The sequence below is a fragment of the Notamacropus eugenii genome, chromosome 1 (assembly GCF_028372415.1).
Source record: "Notamacropus eugenii isolate mMacEug1 chromosome 1, mMacEug1.pri_v2, whole genome shotgun sequence".
Taxonomy (NCBI): Eukaryota; Metazoa; Chordata; class Mammalia; order Diprotodontia; family Macropodidae; genus Notamacropus; species Notamacropus eugenii.
The window spans coordinates 362,374,354-362,384,554 of record NC_092872.1 but is presented as its reverse complement, the minus strand read 5'-3'; the positions used below and the strand labels follow the sequence as shown (position 1 = coordinate 362,384,554).

General features: G+C 39.4%; 1 pseudogene; it reads left to right on the top strand.

Annotated features, from left to right (window-relative positions):
* Window positions 1-1,237: 1,237 nt before the first annotated feature.
* Window positions 1,238-2,885, top strand: LOC140525893 (elongation factor 1-alpha 1 pseudogene; annotated as a pseudogene).
* Window positions 2,886-10,201: the final 7,316 nt, after the last annotated feature.

Here is a 10,201-nt window from a genome sequence, read left to right as displayed (position 1 = left end):
GTTGATAATTAAACCCATGGAAGATAATGAGATAATGAGGAGAGAGTATAGTGAGAGAAAAGAAGAGGCTGCAGAACGGAACCTGAGGGGATGCTCATAAGGAAGAATGATAATGATTCAACACAGAAGACTGAGAAAGAGGATTCATTCAGAAAGGAGGAGAACCAAGAGAGAATAGTATGTCATCAAGCCAACAAAGGAGACAGAGTCCAGGGAAGGAGATAGTTGGCAAGGTCAAAAATAGCGGGCATGCCAAGAAAGGTGAGGACGGAGCAAAGTTTACTGGATTTAGTAGTTAAGAGATCATTTGTAACCTTGGAAAGAGACATTTCTGTCCAGTGGTGAGGTCAGTCTCATTTATGAGACTGAGAAGTGGGAAGTAGGAAATGGAGGCAATGAGTATACAAGTGTACAAATATTCTATTTTAAGTTAATTTTGAGGAAAGTATTTCACAAACCTTAAAACCCTATGCAAATGCAAGTTAGTATTACTTAGTATCTTAATGGATATTGAGTATGGAGCTTGAAGGTAGAGAAACTTATCTGGGGCTAAGCTTTTGATTTGAATAACAAAAGAATTAATGGATAAGGTTGCAGAAGTTCATCCAAGTTCCCCAACTGATAAATGGTCAAAGGATATGAACAGCCAGTTTTTAGATGAATACAAGAATACAAATTTTCAGATGAAAAATTAAAGCTGTCTAGAGTCATATGAAAAAATGCTCTAAGTCACTATTGATTAGAGAAATGCAAATAAAAACAATTCCAAGGTACCATATCACACCTATGAGATTGGCTAACATGACAAAACAGGAAAATGATAAATGTTGGAAAAGATGTGGGAAAAAATTGAACAGTAATGCATTGTTGATGTTGTGAACTGATACAACTGTTCTGGAGAGCAATTTGGAATTATGCTCTTTGAGCATAAAACTGAGCGTAAATAAGCTATAAAACTGTGCATACTCTTTGGCCCAGCAATACCATTTCTAGGGCTATATCCCAGAGAGATCATAAAAATGGGAAAATGACCCATATGAACAAAAATATTTATAGCAGCTCTTTTTTGTGATGGCAAAGAATAGGAAAATGAGAGGATGCCCATCAATCAGAGCATGGCTGAACAAGTTGTGGTATATGAGTGTAATGGAATTTTCCAAAGGAAGTGATGAGCAGAGCTTTTTCACAATGAGTTTGCCACCAGAACACAGATGTTGTGAAAACCATCACTAAACTTCCACAAAAATGGGCAAGGAAAAGACTCACATTGTCTTCATTGGCCATGTAGACTCTGACAAGTCCACCACTACTGGCCACCTTATCTACAAATGTGGTGGAACTGATAAGAGAAATGAGAAGTTTGAGAAGGAGGCTGCTGAGATGGGAAAGTGTTCCTTTAAATATGCCTGGGTCTTGGGTAAACTGAAGGCTGAACATGAGCGTGGTATCACTATTGATATCTCCCAGTGGAAATTTGAGACCAGCAACTACCATGTGACCATTTGATGCTCCAGGATACAGAGACTTCATCAAGAACATGATTATAGGCACATCTCAGGCAGACTGTGCTGTCCTGATTTTTGCTGCTGGTGTTGGTGAATTTGAAGCTGGTATCCCAAAGAATGGGCAGGCCTGTGAGCATGCCTTTCTGGCCTACACACTACGTGTAAAACAACTCTTTGTTTGTGTAAACAAAATAGATTCCACCAGGCTCCCCTATAGTCAGAAGACATACAAGGAAATTGTCAAGGAAGTCAATACCTATATTAAGAAAATTGGCTGCAATCCTGATACAGTAGCTTTAGTGCCAGTTTCAGGTTGGAATGGTGACAACATGCTGGAGCCAAGATCTAATATGCCCTGATTGAAGGGATGGAAAGTCACTCATAAGGATGGCAATGCTAATGGAACTACACTGCTTGAAGCTTTGGATTGCATTCTGCCACCAACTTGTCCAACTGACAAGCCCTTTCATCTATACCTCCAAGGTATCTACAGGATTGGAGGTATTGGTAGTGTACCTGTTGGTCAATTGGAAACTGGTGTTCTAAAACCAGGAATGGTGGTCACCCTTGCCCCAGTCAATGTTACAACTGAAGTAAAGTCTGTCCAAATGTACCATGAAACTTTGAGTGAGGCTCTGCTGGGGGATAATGTTGGTTTCAATGTCAAGAACGTGTCTGACAAATGTGGCTGGTGACAGCAAGAATGACCCACCTATGGAAGCAATTGGTTTCACTGCACAGGTTATTATCCCGAACCACTCAAGCTAAATCAGTGCTGGCTATGCACCTGTTCTGGACTGTCACACTGCTCACATTGCTTGCAAGTTTGCTGAGCTGAAGGGGAAGCTTGATAGTAGTTCTGGTAAGAAGCTGGAAGATGGCCCTAAATTCTTGAAATCTGGTAATGCCGCCATCTTTGACATTGTTCCAGGCAAGCCCATGTGTGTGGAGAGTTTCTCTGATTATCCTCCTCTGGGTCATTTTGCTGTTCATAATATGAAGCAGACTGTTGCACATGGTGTCACTAAGGCAGTTGACAAGAAGGCTGCAGGAGCTGGCAAGGTCACAAAATCTGCCCAGAAGACCCAGAAGGCTAAATGAATATTCTGTACAACACCTGCCACCCCAGTCTTAATCAGTGGTGGAAGAATGGTCTCAGAACTGTTTGTCTAAATCGGCCATTTAAGTTTAATAGTAAAAGACTGGTCAATGATTACAATGCATCATAAAAGCTTCAGGAGGAGAGGAATGTTTTTGTGGACCATTTGTTTCATGGCAGTTTTAAGTTATTAGTTTTTAAAATCAGTAATTTTTAAATGGAAACAACTTGACCAAAAATCTGTCACAGAATTTTGAGACCATTAAAGCAGTTTAATGAGAAGAAAAGAAATGATGAGCAGACAGACCAGAAAAATCTGGAAGGACTTACATGAACTGATGCTAAGTGAAGTGAGCAGAACCAGAAGAACATTGTACACAGTAACAGTCACATTGTACAAAGACTAACTTTAAGAGACTTAGTTCTTCTCAGAAATGCAAGGTTCCAAGACAATTCCAAAAGACTCATGATAGAAAATGCTATCCACATCCAGAAAAAGAAACATGGAGTCTGAATGCAGATCAAAGCATCTATTTGCTTTTTTTGGTTTTGTTTTGTTTCTTCTTTCTCATGGTTCCTCCCATTGGTTCTAATTTTTCTTTACACCATGACTAATGTGAAAATATGCTTAATATGAAAGCATATGAAGAGCCTATATCAGATTGCATACTGTCTTGGGGAAGAGAAGGAAAGAGAGGGGGAGAAATTTTATAAGTCAAAATCTTATGTGAATGAATGTTGAAAATTAAAAATTAACTAATTAATTAATTTTTTAAAAAAAGAAGTTCATCCAAGAATGTTCCCCCAAGGTCAGTATGAGGAGCTCTTCCACCTCTTCAGCTAGTAAGACAGGAAGAGGTATTTAAATTAATTTTGCACTGCTTGTATACTGATATAACCTAGTCAGACTTGTCCAACATTTGGGCATATAACCTTTGTGTAGCATATAGAAGAGTGAGGAAGTTTGCTGTAGCTTGACTGTGGTGGTCCATCCAGGGCTTTTACTTCCTGTCTTTCTTGGTGCTTTATGTGAAGTTAACTTTGAAAACCAAGCAGTCAAGAGTTTATGTGTCCACATTTGTGCACTACACTACTTGGTAACCAGGATGCTGAAAAAATAAAAGTAGGAATATGAGACATTATGACATCCAGCAGATTCAGTCTAAGAGCTGTGTATATGAACCTTAATTGGGGAATAGTACCCTGCTGGGCATCTACCTAAGAAACATTGACTGAAGGCAGGAGAGAAAACTGCTTCTTTCCTTCTCTGTTTTTGAGTGTGGTGATTTATTTAAAGCATGGGCCACATAGAATAGACTACTACAAGTCAGTCAAAAACCTGACTTCATTTTGCTGAACTGCTACACTTGAAACAAGTAAATAGAATATGAAATCTGTAAACAATGACTTCATTTCTCTTGTTTTGTTTTTGTTTTATTTCAGTGATTTAGCAACACCAGCGGGTCGGAATGATATCACAGCCATCTCTCCTTTCTGGGCTTCCTTTTTCACCTCTCATATTTGGTTTGGGGTCATTTCATAAAATACTTCTTTATTGATACATCTCTTACGTATCTCCCTTCCTAGAAACATTCTTAAGTATGACACACGGTCTGGACCAAGTAGAGGAGATAAAGCAGAAGGAAAGTGATCTTCCTTTCGGATGCATTCTTTTTTCTTCTGATGTAAATTCTCCATTTGAGAATGAAATTTGGGTAAGAAAAGGAAGATATTACACAAGAACTTCCACCAGACTTTCCAGTATCTATAAATGAACCATTATTATGAATGGATTCTTTTGCAATATCCCCCTCCCTAAACATCTAAAAGCAAAGAAAATTGGAGTGTGGGAAGAATAGTTCAGAATAGGACTGAACTGTGGTGTAGTTCAGAATAGGATATAATTCTTTCTTATCTAAGGGTAAGATAGTACCAGTCTTGAGAGAGCGTCATGCTGTGGGGTTAATCCCATAGGCATCTCAAACTCTACATGTCCAAATCAGAGTTCATTATCTTTCCCCTAAAATCAATCCCCCTTTTAAACTATTACTGTTATTCTCTAGAGTACCACATCCTTTTAGTCATACAGGTTCACAACCGCAGCGTCATACTTGACTCTTCACTCTCATACCATTTAATCAGTTGCCAAATCTTGTCATTTTTATTTCTACATATCTTACTCAGCCTCTTCTCTCATCTCATACAACCACCACTTAATTCAATCCCTCACACCTGTCACTTGGGCTATTTCAATAACCTCTTACTGAGTGTCCCTTCCTCATGCCTCTTCCCACCCCAGTCTGCCCTTCATACAGTTGCCAAAGTGACTTTCCTGAAGCATAGGTCTTATCACATCACCCACTATTTAAAACATCAGTGGGTCACAATTACCTCTATGATCAAATATGTATTTCTCTGTTTGACATTTAAAGTTCTTCCCATGTTGAGACTGCCCTGTCTACCCAGCCTTCTTAAACTTTACTTCTCTCCACATTCTACAATCTAGTCATAGGGCTGTACTCACATAGAACATTCCATATTCTGCCTATATACCTTCTCACTGGTGGTTCCCTCATGCCTGAGAATATTCTCCCTGTTCATGTCTGCCTCTGAATCTCTGGTTTCCATCATAATTCAGCTGAAATATCACTTTCTGTATGAAGTTCTTCTCAGTTCCCCCAGAAACCAAATGGGATTTGTTCTGTAAAGTTTGTATTCAGTCAATGCACCACACTTGAGGATCTAGAGGACCACATGTGGCCTCAAGGCCATAGGTATCCTACCCCTGCTCCAAATACTAGTGTCTTTCCCTCTAAAGTTATTTTGAATCTTCTTTATTTATTTATATGTTTTTAATATACCCATAAATGTTTTGCACATAATTATTTAATGAACTAAAGAACTCTTTCCCGGTAGTAATTGCTCTTAGTTTTCTAAATGAATATGAAAATTACTGAGCATATATGAAACACCCACTGTGGGTAGTTTCCCCATCTATCACTTAAATTGGTGGGCTGTGCCCAGAAAGCAGCAGACTATTTCTTTTCAAAGGGTAGACTTAAAGGGCTAGAGGTATCTAATATTGTTAATCATTAACTCCCATCCAGTTTGTTCCCCATTGGTCAGGATGAATTAACTTTTAGAAAAGGTATTTACAAAACAGGGATAGCAAGGATAGTTGTTACAGAAATGTTATCTCTATATGGGGGCGCTTTCTTTCCTTACATGCACAACACCCCTAACAAGACTGAATTCAAACTTGAAGAGTATAAGTGGCCAAAGAGTAATCTCACAGCTTTTGGTTAATGAAAATTGTTTTCTCCTTTTTGATCTTTCTTCCTGATTATTCAGCTATTAGAGTTCTTCCTTCCAAACTGCCTTCTATTTAATCACATTGTATTTATTCTTTTTATGTTTATTCTGTGTTTACATAATAATGTTTTTCCTTTTAAAATATAAACACTTTGAGAGTAGGGATGGTTTCATTTTTTGCATTTTATCTCCAGAACTTAGCACAGTGACTCGTACATAGTAGGTATTTAATAACTGTTTATTGATTAATAAGCTAGCTTTTCTAGTTTGTAAGATATATACAAATTGGATACACATCTATGCTTTTATCCAAGTGACTGATAAAAATGTAAAGAGCACAAGGCCAAGCACTGATCCCTGGGTCCTTCAGCAGAGATCTTCTGCCAAGTTGATCATTAATGACTATATATTAAGTAGGTCATTTGACCATTTCTAAATATATACAATTGTTCTGTTACCTACCATATTTTGAGTTCCAAATTTTCTCCCCATCTCTCTCCTCCCCTACCCCAAGACACCATGCACTCTGATTACCCCTTCCCCCAATCTGCCTTCCCTTCTATCACACTCCTCCCTTCTCTTATCCCCATCCCCTCTATTTTCTTGTAGGTCAAGATGGATTTCTATACCCCATTGCCTGTATGTCTTATTTCCCAGTTGCATGTAAAAATAATTTTTAACTTTTGTTTTTAAAACTTTGAGTTCCAACTATTCTCCCTTCCTCCCTCCGCACCCATCCCCACTAAGAAGACAAACAATTCAGTACAGGTTATACATGTGTAGTTATGCAAAACATTTCCATAACAGTCATATTTTGAAAGACTGACTATATTTCCCTCCCTCATATCTTGCACCCCATTTATTCTATTCACTCTTTTGACCCTATCCCCCCTCAAAAGTGTTTACTTCTAATTACCCCCTACTCCCTGATGTTATTGCCCCACCTCCTGCTTATCCCCTTCCTTCCTACTTTTCTGTTGTGTAAAATAGATTTTCATACCAAACTGAATATGCATGTTATTCCCTTCTTAAGCCAAATACTATGAGTGAGGCTCACTCTTTGCCTCTCACCTCTCCCTTCTTCCCGTCCATTGAAAAAGCTTTTTCTTGCCTCTTCTGTGTGAGACAATCTGCCCCATTCTATTTCTCCCCTTCTCCTCCCAACATATTCCTCTCTCACCCTTTAATTTTATTTTATTAGATATCACCCCTACCTATTCAACTCACCCTATACCCTCTGTCTATATGCACATAATACCTCCAACTACCCAAATATTGAGAAAAATCTCAAGAGTTACAAATATGATCTTTCCATGTAGGAATGTAAACAGTTCAACTTTAGTAAATCCCCTATGATTTCTCTTTTCTCTACGATTTACCTTTTCATGCTTCTCTTGATTCTTGTGTTTGTTTGAAATTCACATTTTCTATTGTTTCTATTGTTTCAACAAGAATGCTTGAAAGTCCTCTATTTCATTGAATAACCATTTTCCCCCCAGAAGTATTTATTATACCAGTTTTCCTGGATAACTAATTCTTTTTTTTTCATTAATTTATTTAACTTTTAACATTAATTTTCACAAAATTTTGAGTTCTAAATTTTCTCCCCATTTGTCCCCTCCCCCCACCCCAAAACACCGAGCTTTCTAATTGCCCCTATCACCAATCTGCTCTCTCTTCTATCATCCCACCCTTCCCTTGTCCCCATCTTTTCTTTTGTCCTGTAGGGCCAGATAACTTTCTATACCCCTTTACCTGTATTTCTTATTTCCTTGTAGCAAGAACAGTACTCAACAGTTGATCCTAAAACTTTGAATTCTAACTTCTTCATCCCTCCCTCCCCACCCATTCCTTTTGGAAGGCAAGCAATTTAATATAGGCCATATCTGTGTAGTTTTGCAAATGACTTCCATAATAGTCGAGTTGTGTAAGACTAACTATATTTCCCTCCATCCTATCCTGCCCCCCATTGCTTCTGTTCTCTCTTTTGATCCTGTCCCTCCCCAAGAATTTTGACTTCTAATTGCTCCCTCCTCCCATTGCCCTCCCTTCCATCCTCCCCCCCACCCTGCTTATCCCCTTTTCCCCCACTTTCCTGTATTGTAAGATAGGTTTTCATACCAAAATGAGTGTGCATTTTATTCCTTCCTTTAGTGGAATGTGATGAGAGTAAACTTCATGTTTTTCTCTCACTTCCCTTCTTTTTCTCTCCACTAAAAAGTCTTTTGCTTTCCTCTTTTATGAGAGATCATTTGCCCCATTCCATTTCTCCCTTTCTCCTCCTGATATATTTCTCTCTCACCACTTAATTTCATTTTTTTAAGATATGATCCCATCCTATTCAATTCACTCTGTGCTCTCTGTCTCTGTGTGTGTGTGCGTGTAATCCCATCAACTACCCAGATACTGAAAAGTTTCAAGAGTTACAAATATTGTCTTTCCATGTAGGAATGTAAACAGTTCAACTTTAGTAAGTCCCTTATGACTTCTCTTTGCTGTTTACCTTTTCATGCTTCTCTTCATTCTTGTGTTTGAAAATCAAATTTTCTTTTCAGCTCTGGTCTTTTCATCAAGAATGCTTGAAAGTCCTCGATTTCACTGAAAGACCATTTTTTCCCCTGAAGTATTATACTCAGTTTTGCTGGGTAGGTGATTCTTGGTTTTAGTCCAGTTCCTTTGACTTCTGGAATATCCTATTCCATACCCTTCAATCCCTTAATGTAGAAGCTGCTAGATCTTATGTTAAACTGATTGTATTTCCACAATACTTGAATTGTTTCTTTCTAGCTGCTTGCAATATTTTCTCCTTGACCTGGGAACTCTGGAATTTGGCCACAATGTTCCTAGGAGTTTCTCTTTTTGGATCTCTTTCAAGAGGGGATCTGTGGATTCTTTCAATATTTATTTTGCCTTCTGGTTCTAGAATATCGGGGCAGTTTTCCTTGATAATTTCATGAAAGATGATGTCTAGGATCTTTTTTTGATCATGGCTTTCAGGTAGTCCCATAATTTTTAAATTGTCTCTCCTGGATCTATTTTCCAGGTCAGTTGTTTTTCCAATGAGATATTTCACATTATCTTCCATTTTTTCATTCTTTTGGTTTTGTTTTGTGATTTCTTGGTTTCTCATAAAGTCATTAGCCTCCATCTGTTCCATTCTAATTTTGAAAGAACTATTTTCTTCAGTGAGCTTTTGAACCTCCTTTTCCATTTGGCTAATTCTGCTTTTGAAAGCATTCTTTTCCTCATTGGCTTTTTGAACCTCTTTTGCCAATTGAGTTAGCCTATTTTTCAAGGTGTTACTTACTTCAGCATTTTTTTTGGGTCTCCTTTAGCAGGGTGTGGACCTGCTTCTCATACTTTTCTTTCATCACTCTCCTTTCTCTTCCCAGTTTTTCCTCCACCTCTCTTACTTGATTTTCAAAATCCTTTTTGAGCTCTTCCATGGCTGGAGCCCATAGTATATTTATTTTGGATGTGTGGGATACAGAAGCCTTGACTTCTGTGTCTTTCCCTGATGGTAAGCATTGTTCTTCCTCATCAGAAAGGAAGGGAGGAAATATCTGTTCACCAAGAAAGTAACCTTCTATAGTCTTATTTCTTTTTCCCTTTTCTGGGCATTTTCCCAGACAGTGACTTGCCTTCTGAGTGTCCTTTCCACCCCCACCTTGCCTCCAGATCCTCCCAGCAAACGCTTGGGGTCTGAGATTCAAATACTGCTTCCCAGCCTCAGGGCTTTGGGCAGGGGCAGGGCTGCTATTCAGTGTGAGATTAAGTTCAGGTGCTCAGGTGGGGGCAGGGCCACCACATGGGGCTCAGTTCCCTCAGGGGGTTTATGCAGAGACCTTCAACAGTGGATCCAAGCTCTTGCCTGCTTGGGAAGCCCTGGTCTGCTGCTGCTCCTGCTGCTGCCTCCCGAGGAGGCCTGAGTCATGGGGACACCCCACTGCCCTGTTGGCCACCCTAAAAGACTCTCTCACCAACCCTTGTCACCTGTGGGTGGAGGGACCTGCGTGGCCACTGGAGATCCTGTCCCAGAAGCCTGCAGGGATCAGCTCCTCTCGGTGCCGCGGCCAAGGCAGGGCTGGGCTTTGCTCTGGGTCCCATGCGTGATGGACCTTTCGTGTCAGGTTTTCAGGGCTCTCTGGAACACAAATCTCCTCTGCTCCATTGTTCTGTGGCTTCTGCTGCTCCAGAATTTGTTGGGAGTTCTTCTTTACAGGTATTTTATGGGCTGTGGGTTTGGAGCTAGCATATGTGTGTCTTTCTACTTTGCCATCTTGGC